Source organism: Juglans microcarpa x Juglans regia, chromosome 2S, assembly GCF_004785595.1.
Source record: "Juglans microcarpa x Juglans regia isolate MS1-56 chromosome 2S, Jm3101_v1.0, whole genome shotgun sequence".
Lineage (NCBI taxonomy): Eukaryota > Viridiplantae > Streptophyta > Magnoliopsida > Fagales > Juglandaceae > Juglans > Juglans microcarpa x Juglans regia.
The window spans coordinates 25,019,730-25,042,115 of record NC_054597.1 but is presented as its reverse complement, the minus strand read 5'-3'; the positions used below and the strand labels follow the sequence as shown (position 1 = coordinate 25,042,115).

The following is a 22,386-nucleotide window of genomic DNA, read 5'->3' as shown; positions in this document are numbered from 1 at the left end:
GGCTACACCGGATGGAGCTGGGCATGGCGGATCGATTGCGACACGTTGAAGAGACTCTTAACCGTCTCTCTGATGTGCTCCTTGCCAACCAAGAACCTCCAAACCAAGGTAATCAAAACCGTGAAGGTCACAATGGGGGACGACTTGTGGTATCCTCCAAAACGGCAAAATTAGAATTTCCGCGATTTTCAGGAGATGATCCGACGGAATGGTTCAACCGTGTAGACCAGTTTTTCGAGTTCCAAAATACTCCCGACAACCAAAAGGTTTCTTTAGCATCTTACCACTTGGAAGGAGAAGCCAACCAGTGGTGGCAATGGATTCGCAGGACTTTTCAAGATGAAGGTCGAGTTCTGTCATGGATCGATTTTGAAGAGGAACTCTGGGCGCGTTTTGGGCCATCAGACTGCGAAGACTTTGACGAGGCTCTGTCCCGTATTCGGCAGACGGGTTCCATGCGTGATTACCAATGGGAATTCGAACAATTAGGCAACCGGGTCAAAGGTTGGACACAGAAGGCTTTGGTGGGCACCTTCGTGGGTGGTTTGAAGACAGAAATTTCGGATGGAATCCGTATGTTTAAACCACAAACTTTGAAAGATGCTATACGTTTTGCAAGGATGAGAGATGATCAACTAATGAGACAAAGGAGGGTCTTACGACCTGCCCCTCCATTACGAGCTCCCCCAGTTCTTCCACCAGCAAATCGGGCAGCACATGGCGCTCCAGTTCGATGACAGAGTTGGGAGGAAATGCAGCGACGACGTCTCCAAGGTTTATGTTTCAATTGTAATGAACGTTTTACTGCAGGTCATAGATGTCAAGGGCCCCGGATACTAATGTTGGAGGGCTACGAGGACGATAACAACGTTATCTATGATGAAGTTAATGAAGAAAGAAATACGGGAAGACACCAGGAGGAGAATCTAGAATCAGAGATTACGTTGCATGCATTAACGGGATGGTCAGCGCCCAAGACCATGCGAGTAGCGGCTAGAATCGGTGACCATGACGTCATTATATTAATTGACAGCGGATCAACTCACAATTTCCTGAGTGAGCGTTTAGCTAACTTGCTGCGATTACCGGTTATTCCAACAGAGACTTTTCCCATTCGGGTTGCCAATGGAGAATCTCTTAAATGTCAAGGAAGGTTCGAAGGGGTACAAATCAATTTGCAGGGCACTGTGTTTTCCTTAACTCTTTATTCCCTACCTCTCACAGGCTTGGACGTAGTACTTGGGATTCAATGGCTTGAATTACTTGGTGCCGTGGTGTGCGACTGGAAACAGTTGACCATGGAATTTTTATGGGAAAACCAACCCAGGAGATTAATCGGCGTCGATGGGCAAGACATCCAAGCCGCGTCACTCAAGGAGCTAACCAAGGAATGTCACCCCAGTCAAACGCTGTTTGCGTTATGCTTCCAGATCGCTCAAGCGGAACCATCGATGAAGATTCATCCAAGCATGCAAAAATTACTGCAGGAATTTTCTGATCTCTTCATAGAGCCCTCATGCTTACCACCACCAAGGGGAGTCGACCACTGCATTAATCTTAAGGAAGGAACCGAACCAATAAACGTTCGGTCTTATCGGTACGCACATTATCAAAAAAATGAGATCGAAAAGCAGGTCCAGGATATGCTGCAATCGGGGCTTGTTCAAACCAGCACTAGCCCATTTTCATCACCCGTATTGCTAGTAAAAAAGAAAGACGGGAATTGGCGCTTTTGCACAGATTATCGGGCCCTCAACGCCGCAACCATTAAAGATCGATTTCCGATACCAACAGTAGATGATATGTTGGATGAGCTCCACGGTGCTTCATATTTTACCAAACTCGATCTACGAGCGGGCTACCATCAGGTACGAGTTAAACCAAGTGACATCCATAAAACTGCTTTTCGGACACATAATGGTCATTACGAATACTTAGTAATGCCGTTCGGTTTATGTAACGCGCCTTCAACATTTCAAGCTATCATGAACTCCATCTTTCGTCCGCATCTTAGAAAATTTATATTAGTTTTCTTTGATGATATTCTAATCTATAGTCCGGATTGGGACCACCATTTATTACATGTAAAGCAAACCTTTGAAATATTGAGGCAGCATCGATTTTTTGTAAAATCTAGCAAATGTGCATTCGGGCAGCAAGAACTGGAGTACTTGGGGCACATCATCACTAGTCAAGGCGTGAAAGTGGATGACAATAAAATTGCTGCTATGGTAGCCTGGCCACAACCCACTAACATTTTGGAACTACGTGGTTTCTTAGGCTTGACAGGTTATTACCGGAAGTTCGTCAAAAACTACGGTATCATAGCTAGACCTCTCACCAATCTTCTCAAAAAGGGGCAATTCGGATGGCACGAGGAAGCTGAACGTGCCTTTCTTGCTCTCAAACGGGCCATGACAACCACTCCTATATTGGCCATGCCAAACTTCAATGAATCTTTTACTATTGAAACGGACGCGTCGGGAGAAGGCATCGGAGCAGTTCTATCTCAATGTGGCAAGCCAGTGGCATACATGAGCCGAGCTCTCGGAGTGGTAAGAAATCATGGTCGACGTACGCTAAGGAAATGTTGGCCATCATCGAAGCCATACGTACATGGCGGCCTTACCTTCTAGGCCAGAAATTCTATATTCAGACCGATCAATGTAGCCTCAAATATTTTTTAGAGCAGCGAATAGCAACGCCGGAGCAACAAAAATGGGTCGCTAAGCTGTTGGGTTACGATTATGAAATTACATACAAACCGGGCCGAGAAAACTCTGCAGCTGATGCTCTCTCTCGAAAACAGGGCAGTCCCGTCCTTCAAAATATTTTTTTTCCGCAAGTTAGCTTGTGGGAAGAAATTAAAAGAGCTGCAGAAAAGGACCCCTACATCCAAACAAAAAGTCGTGTGGCCACGGAACAACCTGGAAGTTCGTATACATGGTGCAAAGGACTCTTACGTTACAAAGGCAGGATTATTGTTCCGAACGACACAGCCTTACGAGCTAAATTGCTGCACGAGATGCATGACACCAAGGTGGGGGGTCATTCGGGTGTCTTACGTACATTTAAGAAGCTGGGACAACAATTTTACTGGCCGGGGATGCATGGAGCAGTGCAGAACTACGTAAAAGGATGTGAAGTTTGCCAGAAAATTAAAACAGAAACCTTGGCTCCAGCCGGACTCCTTCAGCCACTACCCATTCCGTGCCCAGTATGGGACGACATCTCCCTAGATTTTATTGAAGGGTTACCGACCTCACAAGGAAGAGACACCATAATGGTGGTTGTCGACAGATTCAGTAAGTCTGCACATTTCCTAACCTTAAGCCATCCTTTCACTGCAAAAAATGTGGCAGAAAAATTTGTTGAAGGCATTATCAAGCTTCACGGGATGCCCAAGTCAATTGTTAGCGATCGGGATCCGATTTTCATCAGCAATTTTTGGCAAGAATTCTTCAAGATGTCGGGCATCAAACTGAAGCTCAGTTCCTCATACCATCCACAAACGGATGGCCAAACGGAAGTCGTCAACCGTTGCGTCGAACAGTATCTACGGTGTTTTGTTCATCAGTGGCCCCGGAAATGGTGTTCATACTTACCTTGGGCTGAATATTGGTACAATACAACATACCACATTTCAACTGGAATGACTCCTTTCCAGGCGCTGTATGGGCGGTTACCACCCTCTATTCCGACGTACAAAGATGGTCTCTCTCCAGTACACGAAGTTGACCAACAACTCATGCACCGAGATGAACTGCTACTGCAATTGAAGGTAAATTTAGAGAGATCGCAGAATCGAATGAAGCAGTTGGCAGATCAAAAAAGGTGGGACATTACGTTCAATATCGGTGACTGGGTGCTTTTGAAGCTACATCCATATCGCCAGCAAATGGTCTTTAAACAAGTCCACCAAAAACTTGCTAGCCGTTTTTTCGGACCCTATCAGATTCTCGAGAAAATTGGGCCAGTTGCATATAAATTAAAGCTGCCGAAGGAAGCACGCATTCACCCGGTGTTTCATGTATTGCTACTTAAAAGCTACCAGCTTAATGAGGACGTCACCCGGGAGAGGGCTGAAACTAAACGAGTTGAGCTACCACCTTTCTCCGACGATGGGGTAGTCATCTTAGAACCTCAAACTACTTTAGATTACCGATGGCTCAAGCAAGGGACTCAGCTGGTCGAAGAAGGCTTGGTGCAATGGAAACACCTTCCAACCGAAGAGGCAACGTGGGAATCAACAGCCAAGTTGAAGGAAATGTTCCCGCGTCTGGATCTTGAGGACAAGGATCCACTTGTTGGGGGAAGTAATGATAGGCCACGTCGTTCCACAAGACTCCGTAAACCAAATCCCAAATATTTGGGATGATCTGATACGTGAAGAAGGCATGCAGCGTGACTGGGTCAGTGAGCATGACTGGGTCCGTGAGCATATACGCATGAGGCGCGCATGAAGTGCGCACGAGCGTAGCATGCATAACTGGTCAGTGAGCTTATACGCATGAAGCGCGCATGAAGTCCGCACGAGCGCACGAAGCGGATGATTTCCGTTAGTGTCATTCTATTTTTAAGCATTCTAGTTTTAAGCTCTGTTTTTATTTTGTTTTAGGCTCTGTTTCGTGAGCTGCAGTTTCGGTTCTTAGTCCGCAAGTCAGTCCGCATTTTCCATTATTGTTCTGCAAGTCAGTCCGCAAGTTTGCTTTATTGTTTCCTTTTATTTCGGTGTAATTCTGCTATTTAAGCAGAAGAGAATTATTAATGAAGCAGATAACATTGTTGAGTCAAATTGTGGTACTATCTCACCCGAAGAGAACAACTATCCTAGCATATCTAATTTATCCTCTGTGTTGGGACCTATCATTGAGATCCAAGAAAAAAGAGTTGCTGATCCGATTAGATCAAGCAGCGGATTTGGAGGCGAGATTAGAAGAGATGATGCAGTTGAATAACAAAAAAATGTTTGAACAATTCCAGACAATGATGTCTCAAAACTCTATGCCACCACCATGATCTTCAAATTTATCTTTTCTTTCATTGCATTTATATTATGATATTCCAAAACATTGGAACAATTGATGTTTGAATCACAAATTGTGTAATATTAGTATGGTATTTTTAATTAAATTCTGATATGTATTCAGTTCGAACAGTAAATAACCAGTTCGAACGGTAAATTACTATTTGTAATTACATTCGAACCAAAACTAACCTATTCGAATGACAAAAGAGAAATACAGGCGTTCGAACAATAAATTATTTGCTCGAACAACATTTATGTGCAAAACCACGTTCGAACAGATATAATTTCTGAAAATAAAATTTCTATTCTAACAGACATAATTTTTGTTCGAACACAAGTCGTTTGAAAAATTTATTAGTTCGAACGCATAAAATTTGTTCGAACACTCCGTTCGTTCAAACAGGATCAAATATGGACATTAGTTCGAATGAATACTTCATATTGTTCGAATGGACTTCTTGGTTTGGACGGAGAAATATTCCATTCGAACAATATATTGAGATGAAATCGTCTCAAAAAAAATTATCCGTTCGAACGGTTTCGACTAGATCCGCCTAATTTCGTCTCTAAAAATGATTTTTTGAGACGAAATTTTATTTTCGTCTTCAAAAGCTTTTTGAGACAGTCTTTCCGAGACAAATTTGAGATGAAATTTTTTTATCTCCAAATATAATTTGGGACGAAAATTATGTTTTTGGAGACAAATTTTTTATCTCAAAAAATACAATCTCTTGTAGTGAGATCAGGATCAATTCAACACAAACTCAAATTAACTTAGTTCATATATAATCTTGTCATTTTTGGGTCGGCCTACATATCCTGCTAATCAGCTCGAGTTAATCTGACAACGTAACCTGCTTATTTGATACATCATTCTTGCAATGCATCATTCGGCGTAATCTATTTTCAGTACGATATTTGTAGGCATTACGAACATTCAAAAGGTCTTAATACTTATGAATAAATTTTCATGACTATTTCACCCTCAAATATTAATGAAATGAAACGAAAAAAAAAAATACAATTTTTAACCATGCAGAAGCTTCATATTTCAAGGAATCCTAAACCAAAGATCCCCTGCATCCTAAAACCTTAAAAAATAAAATAACTATCATTTGGGTGTGCATTCTATCAAATCCCACTCGCGATTGAATTCATGCTGTCTCCATTGATGAGAACCTCAAAAGCTGGTACAGGCCTCTCTCTCTCTCTCTCTCTCTCTCTTGTGTGGAGAAATTCACTGCTTTTTCAAATTCGTAAAATAGTTGGTTCAGTACAAGAGATTGAAGCTTTTGCAACGACCTATTTTTCATTGCTAATAATGCAAAATTTGCAACGATTAAAAATATTTAACTATGAGTAATTGGATTTGCAATGATAAATTCTCGTTGCTATTAACAATAAACAGTGGATTGGACAACAAACAAGATTTATTATAATTTCAACGAAGATGACCGTTGCAAATAAGAATTCATATTGCCAACGATAATTTTTCATTGCAATTAAGAATACATAGTGCCAAACAGATATCCTAACGACTTGTCCTTATAATTCCAACGTATAAGTTCGTTGCAAAAGGGAACTTATTTGCAACGGGTCAAAACTCGTTTCAAATAACAAATTTTACCAACGAAAATTAACTCTTTGCAAATAATTAAATAGTAGCAATGAAATATGATTATTTCCAATGAAATTGGTTGTTGCAAATAACCATATTGTAATTGCAACGACTACCTTTATTCTTGCAAATAATAAGATGCAAATTGTAACAATCTTTTCCTTGCATGTTGTTATTTTTCAAGGTACTAGCAATGACATATATTCGTTGTATTTTATATTCAATGGCAACACTGTACGTGAACCCGTTTAGTGCACTCATACCTCTTCTAGCATTAGCGACAATTATACTTTCCTTGCAAAGTGTAACATATTACTGACGACAACTTTTTCCTTACAAATAATTATAGTACTAACAAAAAGATTCTCTTGCAAAGGATGATATTAGTAACGGAAACATTTTTCCTTGCAAATACCTTTATTAAAACAACTTCGTTTGAATATATAACATTAATAAAAAAGCCCACCCGCATAACTCTAACCCTATTTTCTTTTTCCCCCACCTCCCTTCTAGCCCCCCTAATCTCTCATTTCTCTCTGTAATATTGATCCAATAGCAACAGACCAACACTCCATATCACATACTTTGCATTGCTCCACGTCTCACCTCACCACTCATGCCATGATGCTCCGCTACATCGAGTCCAATTACACCCCACTACGCTGGTAAGTACCTCAGCTCAGAGACAGCCCCTCTCCCCCTACCCGATTCCCTCTCTCAGCTCACCTAGTCTCGACATGCGCCACCTGCAGTGCCACTAACCACCACCATCGGCTTCCCCTCACGTTGGCAACCAAACTCCACTGTCGAAGCCCCTTGGCAGCTCCTCACTTAGTTGCATGCGAGCAACCTGAAATGGGTTCTCCTACATGGTTTCTCCCTTTCGCCGCTAATACCGCTGCAATCGTCAGCCTCCAGCCCCATCGTTGAGCACCACCAAGCCCTTGACCTTCCACTACCCACCATCAAGCTTTCATAGCACGACAACCCTCTCCCTCTTTCTCGAAATGGGTTTCACCCATACACGGGTTCTCCACCTTAGCTTGTCGTACGTTGCAACCCAAGGCTTCCAGCTGCCACCTTGAGCTTCCCGTGGCCACCATCGACCTACCCTAGCCACCCATAGCCCTGATCTGCCCCACACATGCCCCCTTTCTCATATGGGTTTCATCACCTCGCACGGCCTAGATCCATCGTAGGGCCATCGTACTGTAACTCCATCGCCATCACCAGTTTCACCGCACCTCCCTCTGGCCCTCCATGCCTAGCCATAGCCCCCAACTCCTCCCTTTACCTCTTACGCCCTCTCTCTCTTTTGGATTCACTGTACACGGCTAGATCCGTCTTGCTCTGCCCCTCACTGCCACCATTGAGGCCACCATGAGCCTCTCCATGGCCACCCCTTCCAAATCCACCAACTCGCAGGCCTAAATAGCCCCCAACCACCGTGAATAACCACTGTGCATAGCCTTCCCCCGCCACCCATGACCTCGGCCACCTCACACATCCTAGATCCACCTTCCAAAGCCTAGATCTAGTCTCTAATCTGTCCACCCAAAAATGTCCCATTTTAAGGTCACGATAATGACTACGACAGAATGATCACCGCCCAAGCCAGTGGCTTCTGGGCATCCTGGACAACGAGCAACGCACAGTTTATCCTGACGATGGTATAACTCTCTTTCACTTTACCCTCGTTATTATGTTAGTTGGTTGGTTGGATTGTAGACTGTGCTGTTGGTATTTGTGAAGTTCGCTATGTTATAGAGTTCGTTGTGTAGTGTGGTGATGTGAAGTGTGGCTGCATACGTGAAGTGTTGTGAACTGGGCTGTCTTGGTAGTTGGAAAGTGTGTAGTAAGGGTGATGTGTGGCATAGTGTGAATTGGGAATAGTATATGTGGAGTGTACTTTGTGTGGCTTTATGTGAAATGGGAAGAGTACACGTGGAGTGTACTCTCGTGGCGTAGTGTGGAATGAGAAGAGTACACATGGAGTGTACTCTAGTGGCGTAGTGTGGAATGAGAAGAGTACACATGGAAAGAGTGCACGTGAAGTTACTCTGCGTGGCATAGTGTGGATTGGAGGGAGTACATGAGGAGTATACTCCGTGTGGTGAATCGTGATACACTGTGTGGCGTGTCACGAAGGAATGAATGATTGCGTTGTTGAGGAGCGTAGAGCGTGATATGTAGTGTCGGGAACTATGGAATAGTGTCCCTGATTAATTGTGATGTGATCGTGTGGTCAAAGTGATAAATGTCACCGTATAGCAATGTTATGGCTGTTGTACATGTGAAGGGATGGAGTGGCATAGAAGTGACGTAACAGGATGCCAAGTGATGTGACAAGGTCACAGTGTAGCTTGAAAGTAGTCTCGAGCTACGTGACATGATGTAAAGTGATGGAATGTGCAGTTGTGAATGGAGTCCTGTTGTGTTAAGTATTGGGATGAACTTGTAATGGGATAGGAAGTGGGAAGAGTCCTGCCAACCGAGTAAGAGAAGGTTGGTATCAAACTATGATGCTTGTTTACACAAGCAGGTGATCAACATGTTATACGTTTATCTTAGGTGATAAGGAGGTAAGGTACATGTGTATCTGGTAAACACATGTGCCGGATGGATTTACCATGCATAATGGGTAATCTGTCTTAAGCATAGGTACACGATGTTTGAGCCTCTGAGTTGGCTTAGAGTCGTGTGATATGCATGGATGAGGATAATGATGACAATGAGGAAGCGTAAGCTCGAATGTAGGAAGTGACGTGTGTATTGTCTAGGATTGGGATGCATGACTTAGTCAGTCTAAATCATGCATCAGAATGAGGTTAATAGGAGGAGTAAGGTGTATGTCCTAGTGTCTTAACTCTAAGGTGAATCATGAAGGTTCACTTTGGTGAATGAGCACTTAAGGTAGGACATTGAGTTTGGAAGAGGTAGTGACCGTAAGTGGATCCCTGAAAGTTTTAGTATAGTAAGGGACACATAGAGCCCCAAGATAGAAGGAGAGTGTTTCCAAGTGAAGTGTAGTTCTATTTCTAGTTTAGTTACTTATTTACTAAATAGAAAATGACGCTAAGGTTATGTGTATGCATGTAGGTTGGTTGTCATCTGACACGCACGTGAATGGACTACATGGTATGAGAATAGCATGGAAACCAGGTAAGTACTATGTTCATATGCTTCTAGAATTTTCTAAAGATACGAATGAAACGGAAAAAAAATATTTCCCTTTACGATGCCTTACAAAATGAACGACGTTTTATGAAAACATGCTAAGTATAAGTCTTCAAGTATACGTACGTGATGGCCATTGTTGGCAATCCCTTTTTATGCAACCCAAGTATTTAATTGTATGCATGTGATGGATGACTATACATAGTAGATATTGGATGTAGTCTTTTAAAAAGAAAATGTGAGGCTTATGCCTCATGCTTTTACAAACCGATGCGAATAAAGTGTTTCAAAATGTCCCTATGAACTGATGCTTTATAGATGCCACAAACCGATGGTTCGAATGATACCTTGATGATGATGTTTAAGCTTACGCTATGACGTATAAAAAAACATAACGACCATGATGCATGAAAACATGTAATGGCCATGATGAAGGAACGAACTAACGAGAGTACCAATGAAAGGGCAAATTGTAATGCTAGGAAGTAGTGCTGGAGGTGCACCCAGTACTGCCCCCAAACCAATGGATTCCTAACCCGCGGCTACAGGCAAAATGGGGTCCAAAGGAAGATCGGCTAACCCTAGCACACGAGGCATAATAGTGTGTAAAGCCCAATGAAAAGTGATAAGAGAATGCATGAGTCTTCAAATTCTTTAAGAAATGAAGGCACATGGTGGGAGAAATGTTTTACGAAAAGAAATCCCCCTTTTAATAAAATCCTCACCTAGTGATGTTTTCAAAATTAATGTATGCTTATTGTCTTGTATGTATGTACGTATGTGTGATGAATGCATGACTGAAGTCCTATGCTGTTATATTTTTATGGTATGAAGTAATGCTTACTGAGTATTCGACTCATTTTAGTTTTTATGTATGCACATCCCCCCTCAGGAACTAAATGAGCAGAATGCGTCAGGACGGACACGACACAACGAGAAGAGCACGTAAGTCTAGGCATGCGAGTTTTAAATGTATGAGAGGCCTTTTTATTTTAAGTTTGATGTTTTTCCGTTGTAAACCTCTTTTACTCTCAAAGTATGTTTATTTTATAATGTAGAGTCTTACACCCTGGGTATAGAAGTAAAAAGTTTTAAAATGAACGTCAATTCCCGTCATCCTTTTTAAAATCATTTTATAAAAAGTCCCACCACAAGGACGGGCATTACAGAACCACCATGGCCAGAAGGCAACAACAAATGGAAGTATTGATCCTCGCCTCTTTTTGCTCAATAGGCCACTTGGAAAGGATCATCTTTTAGGGCACACCCCACCGCCACTCAATACGTTGCACCACCATACCATAAACCACAATCTCTTTCTATCTCGATAAGCCGGCCTATGTCATATGCAAGAACATCTTATACGTATTGGCTTAACATACTTTCTGTTAGAACTAGATTTTATTATTCATTCTATAGCATTAAAGCTTGATTGGAATTATAGGAAAAAAAAACTTAATTTTTCTGCTAAATATTTGTTGAATTTTCTTGGCTTTTTTTCGTTATGGCTTTAATCTCTTTGAAGTTGTGGACTTCTAGGTTGGATATATGCATCATTGCATTATATTTCTTAGTTTGCTGAGGAAATAATAGCAAAATAATTTCTAAAACTTTCCTTGATTGTGGTAGGCTAGTAGAAGATTTTGTTTTCTTCTATAAACTCTCATTTTGGATAGTAATGATGTTTTACTCAACTGCTCAAATAATTCAGACTTACTTATTCATGAGTTTGACAATGATCACCGCCTAAGCCAGTGGCTTCTGTGTCTATGTTTCTTTTTCAGCTCTCTCCCCCATTCTATCGTTCAAATTTCATCCCGACTCTCTCTCTCTCTCTCTCTCTCTCTCTCTTGTATGCCACCCCCGTGCTCCAACACATCGGTAAGCATCCTCTCCGTTCTCAACTCCATTCTTTTTTCTCTTCGTACATGGCTCTCTTGCTCTTTCTTCCCATTTTGTATCGCAACTTGTTGCCGCCGCCCCCAAGCCTTGCACCGCGAGCATGTCACGGCCTATAAATCGCTCTTTGTCGATGTTTGTTCCTTGACTTCTCTCTTTCGAGTTCTCTCTCTCTCTTTCAGATTCGATTTTTGTTCCTTGGTTGCTCTATAATATTTGTTGTTGAGAAATTTTAGTTTGTGTACATGATTAACTTAGAGCATGGTTTTTAGATTTTGATTTTTTTTTGTGTAGAGCATGGTTTGATTCTTAATTTCTGTGTTACTCTGTTGAGCCTTGTGCTATAGTGTAACCATTGACGGCCTTTATATGGTGTGACTCTTGAGGTCTTTGGTGTTGTTTTTGTTTTTTATAAGTTTTCTGACTAGGATAAGGTTACTACTATATCGAGCTCTATTGACACGAGTCATTGGTGAATGGGGTCACATATATATTGGATGTTTACCTTAATTTAGCTTGGTCTTTTTTCCCCATTCGTACTCTTGCAAAAAGGAATCAGTTCGTTGATTGGAATGATTGTCATACATAACATAGATGAGAAGTAAATTCCACTTATTTTCCAAATGCTTTTAAAAAATCTATCATTAGAAACTTTTTTCTAAAATTTCCTTACGATGAGGATCATGGAAACTTCTTTAGGAATGTGTTTGGATTGTTGAATTACAAATTTTCAAGTATGTGTTGAATTCGAAATTGTGGTTGTTAAAACTTGAAAGTTGCAATTTGTTGTAGTTAGTCTAGAAAATTTTGATGCAAATTGTTTTTGGATGATTATAAAACTTTGATGCTGCTATAAAGTTCCTTAATTTTACAGAGGCACATGAACTCAGAAAGTGTTATCCTTATTGCAACTGGCAAAAGTGTTATCCTTAATTTTAATTTTGGAACAGTTTGGATGTTCAAACTTGATGCTAATTGGCAAAAGATTGGCAATGCTAACTCTGTTTTGTAGTGATTGATAGAGAGTATTTTTGGAAGCTAAAAAAACTTAATATAAGGTATTTTTGCTTTTATATTTACTTGATTGTGGAGGCTAACATCTTTCGAATATCTTTTAATTATAGAAAAGATGTATAAGGTTCTGTACAAATACCATCATTTTAGTTTATAAGAGATGTACAAACTCATTAAGTTGAGCTATTCTTAACCAATTTCACTACTATTGTTGATGCAATAACAATGTTGTTAAATTTTCAAGTTTTTCCTTGGACAAACAGGACATGGGAGAAGAGTTTAACCAAGAAGTCAAGAGAAAAACTTGGTAAAATATTTCTATTCACTCTTCAATAGCTTTTATGTTAATATTTATGGTTCTGATTCATATTTATGTTAATATTCTGCTCATGTTGTGATTACAGTAAGAAATTTACTTTTTCAAAAGAAAAAAACAGTACAAAGCTATAGTTGTAGGTTATTTGTTGACAACGACTTTCCAATTTATGGTTCCATAGAATGTTATTTTCTAGTGGCTGCTTTTTTAAACTATAATTAAGTTCCATGTGATTGCCATAATATCCATTGTTTGGAAACTGATAAAATTGATTACCATAATATCTAGGTACGTTCAGGAACAACAAATGTTGTGAGGCAATTCCTAAGGGTATTTAAGGTGGGTATAGAAGTTTGTATTCACCCAGCATTGTGAGCAGATCCAGACTTAAATAGATGGGCCTTGCACCTAATTTTTTTTCTCATTCCTATGCACTATCCTTTGCTATTTTCAATTTATTGGGTTGTATTGTATCATGTTTTTTTTAACAGCCATTGATAAACCTGCTCTTTCTTGCAATGAAGCCTTCAAGTATATCTTTTATGTCATATATTTCTTGTGACATATATCTTCTAGTTATTGTTCTATTTTGTAATTGATCTGCAATGGTATCCTTACACATGCATATAGATGCTTAAAGTGGGTTGTCTCAAGACTCAAATATATTTTTTAATGACTTTTGATGGAGTAGGACTTATGTGTATCTAATTATTTTGGATGTAGATGGAGTAAAACTTAGGTTGGCCTCTTTAGTTTGTTCAAAGGTGCAAGAGGACTTGAAGATTGGTAAAGTAAGAGAAGGTAAACGCCAACTTTCTAGTTATAATTTATATTGATATCAACTAATTAGAAAAAAAATTATGTTGATATCAACATTGATTCTTTTTTCCTCCAACATCTCAATAACCACTACTGGTCAGCATTGGTTGGAACATTATGTATATTATTTCTTGGACATTTTTCTAGCTTTAGTTCTACATTATCAGCATGTTTACCAAATTGGATTTTTGTTATGTTATCAGCTTTAGTATTATTTGTTATTTTCAGTTTATTAGACAAATCTGGGAGCAGGCTACTTATAATGGTATATTGTGTTATAGTATTATCTATTTTCTAGACGTGCTAAGTTGATGTGCTTTGGTTTAATTTTCTAGCAATATTCAACAAAGTCTGTGATTCAAGTTTTATCGCATATCTATAGATGTTTTTGAGATAAAGTTTTCACACAACTAGATATTGAAATGGCTTTCACTCTTTTGGAGGACAAGATTTCTAAAAGTATGTTGGACTTGATGTGCTTTGTACTTTGATATTCTTTGGGAAGTCTAAAGTTGCGCACAAATATAAGTAATTGTTTTATGTATTGTAATATATATAATGTAACTGCTTAGAATATAAAGTAAGTACTTTGTGTAATTGCTTTATGCATTGTATTATAATGTAAGATGTGTAATTGTTTTTTTTTAATGTATTTTGCAACAATAGTTTCAGAGTCGGCAATACATTTTTCTAAGGGTGTAAATTTAAACCGAAAAATCGATCCGGACTGGACCAAACAGGATCGGTTGGTCCAGTTTTGAACCGGTCCGGTTCGGAACCGGTTCCTATATTATGAAAACCGGCCGGACCTGGTCCGGTTTCGGTTTCGTAGTTTTCAAGAACCGGAACAGTTGGAAAATATATATATATATAAATTAATTTTATATATTATAAAAAATATTTTTATATATATAAGTTTTATATATAATATATAATTATATATCATATTTGAAATAATTTCATATTATAATTTATAAATTATAAAATAAAATGTTAATCTTAAATATGAACATTTGTAATTTGTTTGAACATATGTTATTAATATAATTATATATAAGATAATGTTATTATAATTTATAAAATAAAAGTTTAATCTTAAAGATGAAAATTTAATTGATCATATGCTTTAAACATAATATATATATATATATTAAATTATTAATAACATTTTATCATAAGAAGTAATACTTTATTATATATTTTTTACATTTTAAAAAACCCAGAAAACTGGATCGGACCGGACCGGAAACCTGTAAAACTGGAGGTATCGGTTTAGGAGGGTAACCGAAGCGTAATCGGTTTTGAAAAATGCAAAACCAATACATACCGGTTCGGTCATTGATTTTGTCTAAAACAGGACCGGACTGGACCGGTTACACCCCTACATTTTTCATGGAAACCTGTTTATATTCGCAGCACTACTAGTTAGTCACAAATGTATTTCTTAACCGTGTAGTCGGTCTTTTTGCGTCACAAGAATAGCACATTTGTGAAGATGTTTCTCGCCACAAATATCAAATCCTTGCGGTGATATCCATTTGCGACACTAAAAACACTTCAGGAATAAACCTTTTTTACGTTGAGATTTTTCAATTGCGGCACAAACATATTGCTGCAATTGTGTTTTTTTACCATCGACTCACTCTTTTGCGTCTAAATTGAAACATGTTTGTGGCGATAAAATTTGTTGCAAATCTTAAAGCTATTTGCGATCCACATTAGTTTCGCTGTCATAAACCATTTAATAAGCTATAGTTGTGTCCACTTTACGGCGATTAGATTTGGACGGAATTAATTATTTGTGGCATTTTTGAGTATTTTCACGGCGACTTCATCCAACACAAAAATGTCTTTTCTATTGTAGTGTGTGTTTTTAACTTTTTTTTTTTTTTCCTTACAAAACTTTATTTACTGTCAATTCAAAGAGAAAAATGGTAATAATCTAAAAAGTGGCATGCCTTTTTACACTACAAGGGTACATGCTTTCACCCTTGTTTGTATGTGTTCTTCTTACTTGGAATTATGCATTAATCTGTTTCAGAAAACCTAAGTACGTAGTCTTTTGCTTTTGTAGCCGTTCTGTTAGGATTGCAATGACTATATTTTCTACATTAAAGATAATTGAGAGGAAAGAACAAAATGAGGAACAAATGTGGCTTTTATATTGGTAATGTTGTAATTTATTTTCTTTCCATTTAGAAATCATGTTTTCTTTTATTTAGATTGCTTTCCATATATATGTATTTTCTAAATTTGAATATTATCTCAGTATCATACTTCCTTGCAGCTTAAAACTTTCGTCTTGTTTATTGTGTCTTATATATGGTAGTCTCTGGTAGGTGCAATGAACTAAATTGCTACATTTTGGACTATCAAAATCTTATATACACACACACACACACACGTACGTTTCATATTTTTGCATCATATCTCTTTCTTTATAATACTAGGTATGCGTCCACTACAAGAAAATTGAGAATTTGTAACGGATTATTTACGATAAAAACAAACTCATTTTAATAAGAAATAGTCATTTTTACAAGAAATAACTGGTCACAAATAAGCAGTTTTCTTGTAGTGTTTGGATCATGCATTTTTAATTATTTGTATTTAACATGTTAATTAACCCTTATTTAATGTTTGAATAGATGATGATATCCTTAATTAATGTGTGATATTGTAATTTTTTTTCTCTTATATATAACTATTTGCATCGAGATGCATTCGCTGAAAATAGTTATGTCATTGATAACAAATACGTTTGCAGCGACCATAATTTCGTTGCAAATAAATATATCTGCAACGAAAATCCTATATCATCGAGAATATATAGCTTATTATATAATAACAACGAATGTATATACTATAGTGAATATAGCAGTGAGGACGATAAACTCAATTTGCAACAATAAAATATTTCGTAATTAAGGGTTGACTACTTTTGCCGACGCAATAATTACGAGAGGACTAATCATCATAACAAATAGTCTTTTGCAACGAAAATTAAGCTATTTGCAACAATTTTTTCCCTTACAAAAAGTCGAATATCTTGTAGCTATCATGTAGTTGTATATATATAGAGAAAACTATATATAGCAGCTCCTTTCAGTAGGTGTTCCTACCAACATTCTTATTGGAGCCCAAATCCATATCATGACTTCCATTTCCAGATATTTTTGTGATTACGGAACAAAAATAGTTGAAGAGAAGTCAAACAAGCTGAAAAGTAGTAAAGAAGCTAAAGTCACGAGTTGTAAGTAGATACAAGTCCAAACCATGAGTACGAACAGCTAGCTGCTGCTTCACGCAACAAGAGGCTACTACTGACAACCTGCATCACGGTACTATATGAGCGGTGTTACTGTGTTGCGCTCGGTGTTATAATTAGTTGTAAAAGTAATTTTTTTTTTAATTTTTTTTATTTTTCTATTGATATTTTTTAATATATTTAAATATTTTTAATAATAAAAATATATTAATATACTTAAAATCACTTCTATTATTATTTGGTAAAAAAAAAATATCAAGCTGTCAAACCGAACGGTATATTTAGAATGCCAGAGTAGCATTTTTCATACTATATATAGGCGCCAGTCCATAAAAATAAATCAGAAGCACGCAATATAAAAAAATTATTTATTTGTTATTAATTATTTTTTATAAAAATAACTATTAATTTTGGTAAATTGAGTTAGTTATTCTCATCATAAATAAAAATTTTTTATTGTAAATAACTTATCATTATAAATACTCGTTTTATTTTTAGTGATGATGACCAAAACATGCTCATGTGGATGATCCAATGCTAGTTTATTTTTGTTTTTATAAGTCTTATTCATAATACGTTATTAATATAAAGAAAAGAAAGGAAGTATATATGAAAGAAAATGGTTCTGTTAACAGCAATTATCAGCTAGACGAGGGGCCCAATAGATCAAGCCCTAGCTAGCTAGCTAGCTAGCTACAGTTAGACTATCAAGATTCAAACCGTCGGTAGAGAGTTGGTATAAGAAAAATATCATTACCCTCAGCCACATATATACCAAACATTCTAATTTCTAATTGGTGACCAGATTATTTCTGATAATTAAGGAAGAAGTCAGATATAGGACCCCATGCAGGGAAAAGAATCTCAGAACAATGAACTAAACTAGTATATGATCTTAATTAGCCTATTCAATGGCATTCGCTCTTTTTTCTTGGTGCATGCATGCATGCATGGAGTAGCACCACACTTCTAGAAATTGATATTTTTTTTTATTCTACTTCTAAAAGAGCGGTGCTACTTATCACCTGAATAGTGAGTAGCATCGCTCTATTTGACCGTTAGGCTAAATTTATATTTTCTTTTTTTTTAATCTTTTTCATATTTTTTTAATATTTTTAAAAAATATAAAAAAAAAATATCAATACACTAATATATTGTCACTTTCTTAACTATTAAGTAAAAAGAAAAATTAAAAAAAATTAAAATACATTAGGTATCAAAATGAGGGATAAATTAAATAGGCAAAGTAATATTGTTCCTTCTATAAATTGACATATGATTCTTCAAATGAAGATTTCCCCATCATCCTAGCTAGCTACTTTTCTCACCATTATGATTATTTTATTTTTCAATTAAAGCAAGATTTTATTAAAAATAAAAACAAGAAAATACTACAACACAATTTGTCTTTTGTGACAGAAGAAACCATCACCAAAAATTGCCAAAACGTCACTAAAAATATTTGGTGACGGTTTGAAACCGTCACCACGACTGTCACCTAATGTGCATCACAGAAAATAATTGGCGACGGTTTACTGTTGAACCGTCACTAGAAATATTTTTAGTGACAGTTGAAGGTGTTCCTTTTGGCTTTCGAATTGGCTGTCGAATGAGAGAATTTGACGCTCGTTGATTATAGTTCGAACGTATCATATTTACGTTCGAACATTTATGCATCTGAACGTTCATTATAATAAACGTTCAAAATTCAGTTCGAACGTTAATAGACAAATGTTCAAACGTAACGGGTTTAACGTTCGGACGTTATTTCGAATGTAAACGAAAGAGCGTTCGAATGCAAGTGCTACGTTCGGGGATTTGTTCAAACGTTAATTGTTTAATCGTTCGAATGTTACTATCCAATTTTCTGTATTCACGTTTGAACGTTGGTTTGAATGTGAACCAACATTCAAACGTTTTTAATTTACATTCGAACGTACAGATCAGAAATACTAATTTCATAAAATTTAAAAATATACCAATTGTATCATATTACATACCATCAATTAACAAGTAACAATGTCTTATAAAATTTTAAAACTAGATATTAAAACTAGCCGCCAATATTGATAAAATTTATTTCTCCTTTTTCCCTCGCCCATTGCGATTCTGTTGCAACGACATAACATGCTCCATTTGCACCACCATCTCTCGTTGCACTTGCTCTTGGACTTCACTGCGTATTCTTTCCTCTTGGTCTCTCTGTTGGTCCTATAAACGCATCTCTAAATGAGACTGTCATTCTAAGAGAGACTCTAACTCTTATTGTCTCGACCTCATATACTCATTCTCACGCCATGCAGCTTCTAAATCTTTGGTAAGATTATTAATTTGCGAAGTCGATGAGGTTGAGGAGGATGAACATCTATGCTTAATAGATCGTCTCAAACCTCTTGCCAGACTAGACTGCGGCCCGAGCACTTCCGTGAATATGTCTATGTCACTAGGGGAGGATTCCCAGAAGCCGACTGCATCTCCATCATTTTTCTCTACAATTTTAAAGGTAATGATCGTTAATAAGTAACGTATTAAAAGAAATAGAAATAAAAAATAAATTATTCACATGTTACATCATTTATTTAACAAAATTAACACTGCTTACATAATTATCTGTAACGACAGGATCCATCCACTCACTATGCTCATTAGTGTGAGCAGCAACATAGACATGAATGAGAGAAAAGTTTTCAGGATCATCACATTTCTAACAAAACGACATACGCAATTTTAGAAAGATAATGTTAGTACTTAAATAAATGAATATTAGTAAAATAAATGAATTCTATAATTTTTTAATTACCATTTTTTCAACAAGACGGTGGAATGACCTTGAACCGGCACGATGGTGGATAGTCAGAGCAGATCTATACTGTGCATTTGTAGAACTCAAGTGCTACAAAATATATTAAGAATGTTAATTGTAATATATATACATATAATATATAGAACGAATATGAATGTAAATAATTAAAAGATATAAATGTAAAATACCTGATAATCTGGAGATGCGAAAAGATCACAGTACTTTCTCCAATCATCTAACTTCATCTATTGGAAAGGAGACTGCACAGCCTCTTCCAACGTCTCAAACTTCTTGAAGTGGTCATGACATCGTCCCTTGTGACGTCGGAATAGTGTAGCCATCAACTCATTTACGGTTCTCAAATCCTCGCTACGGCAAAAGTCGAGGTCGAATTTATTATAACAAGTGAATCAGGTAAAAAATATGAAATACTGATCTAGGTTTAAAAAATGTACTCTCAATGTAAACTCACCAGCACACGACTTCGAATGTGCTCCTTAATCTCATTCGGAACATCTCGCCATGAGCGCATATAAAATGGAGCATAAGCTCGTACTACTGTGCCAATGTAGGAGGAAAGCGTTGCAGCACTATCATCCACTCCTCCAGTGAAATTATTAGGAATGATGATCTTGAGTTTTTCGTGCCTTTTACTTTTCTCAAGAGAGATGCCACGTGTATAGCCACGACCGCGATGTGCAAATGCATCAACTACATGATAATAGATAGTATAATTATAGTTATATAGTTATTGAGACAAAAATATTAACTATATAATTAATTATCAACGACAATATTTTCTTACTGGTAGGTGTTGACTGACTGTTATTCTCTTGCGTGCTAACTTGATCTTCAGGAGCGGATTCCTCGAGTGGGGAGTCATCAATGGGTTCAGGACTTGGACTTGGCGGAGGCATATTTTCGAGGCATTCTTGAAAATAATTAATAATATCAAAAAAAATTAATTAGAAGAAATTATGAAAATTCTAGACATTTTATAGTCACCTATATGAATAAAATTTTTAGTACTTTTATTCTTCATCTTCAGATGTATTTTCCATGCTTGTTCCAGAATCTCCTTCAATAACATCTTCATCATCATCATGCACCTCTTCTTCATCCTCCTTATCCACCTCCTTGCCTGATTCTAATTCGTCTTCATCTTGTGACACTTCTTCTTCTTCTTCTTCCTCCTCACTTACTTGAATTGAATGATCATTTAATACGGACGGGTCGAGATGGACGGGTGGGACATCATCTCTACACAAGGGGAGCAACTCGAGTGCACCAAGGTCAACAAACAAGTTAATACCCTCTCCATCTTCCTGGTATGCCTCCACAATCGGAGTGTCATCTTCATCTCTACTATTCTCGTACTCTGCACTCGTTCCTCTTCATATATATTTCGAGGGACAAATTTTTGTACGACTTGCCAAGTTATCTCTCCACTATCTTCATCAATACTTTTCATTAGATCAATCAAGTAATAGACTTGCGTAGCTTGACAAGCCAATAAGAATGGATCATCTTCGTACCATTTAGATGCAGTATTGACACTCGTAAAGTGATTATCCCTATCTATCGAAACCCGATCACCGCCTAGATCCCACCAATCACATTTAAAGACATATGTTACAAACCCACTCAGATATTTCAATCCGATAATATCATGTATGACACCAAAATAGTCAATATCATTTGTTCCATGACTCCCCTCGACCAACACACCAGAGTTTTGAGTCTTTCTATTACGTTCACGGTCTAGAGTATGGAATCTATAACCTCGAGCCGTGCATGCGGTGTATCGAAGTGCTCTATTTGAGGGACCACGAGCCAGTGCATATAATTGAAAAGAAATTGATCCGGGATCACGAGTACGTTGTTTTGAAATCTAACAATGGAAATAGTATATATTTATTAAAAGTTATCCAAAGTTAAAAGTTTCAAAATATAATATATATATATATATATAATTTTAGTTCATACATGTTCTTCAAACTATCCGGGAAATTCTTCCTCGTGTCTTGCCTCTATATTTTCTATGCCTTCCGTCATAAGTTTGTCCATGTGTTCACTGTTATAGATAAATGCAAAAGATGTATATTTTGAGCACAATAATTATAGTTAAACTTGAAAAAAAACTAGAATTATTCGAACTATGGAACGACATACCTGAGATAATCATCAATCTCCCGGCAATTATTTAGCACATACCATCGAACTTTACCCAACTCTCCATCGATTAAATCGTAACCCGTTTGTGCACCCAAGGGTCGTATATTCTGAGAAAACACTGATAGCTCATGAGGAAGCGGAACAGCAAGATCAACATTTCGTTCTTGACGATTAAATCGTGTCTCAACACCACAAAGATATAGAGAGCAAAATGTTAACCATTCATCGTGTATATAAGCCTCTGCTATTGAACCCTCAGCTCTGGCTT

General features: G+C 37.4%; 1 long non-coding RNA gene across 1 annotated transcript; it reads right to left on the bottom strand.

The window, feature by feature from the left end:
* Nucleotides 1-4,317: 4,317 nt before the first annotated feature.
* On the bottom strand, nucleotides 4,318-20,745 carry LOC121253204. Its single transcript, XR_005938374.1, has 3 exons — nucleotides 20,736-20,745; nucleotides 16,892-16,901; nucleotides 4,318-4,825 (listed from the first exon to the last, which is right to left on the bottom strand). It is a non-coding gene; the product is annotated as an uncharacterized LOC121253204 (long non-coding RNA).
* Between the last annotated feature and the right edge of the window lie 1,641 nt (nucleotides 20,746-22,386).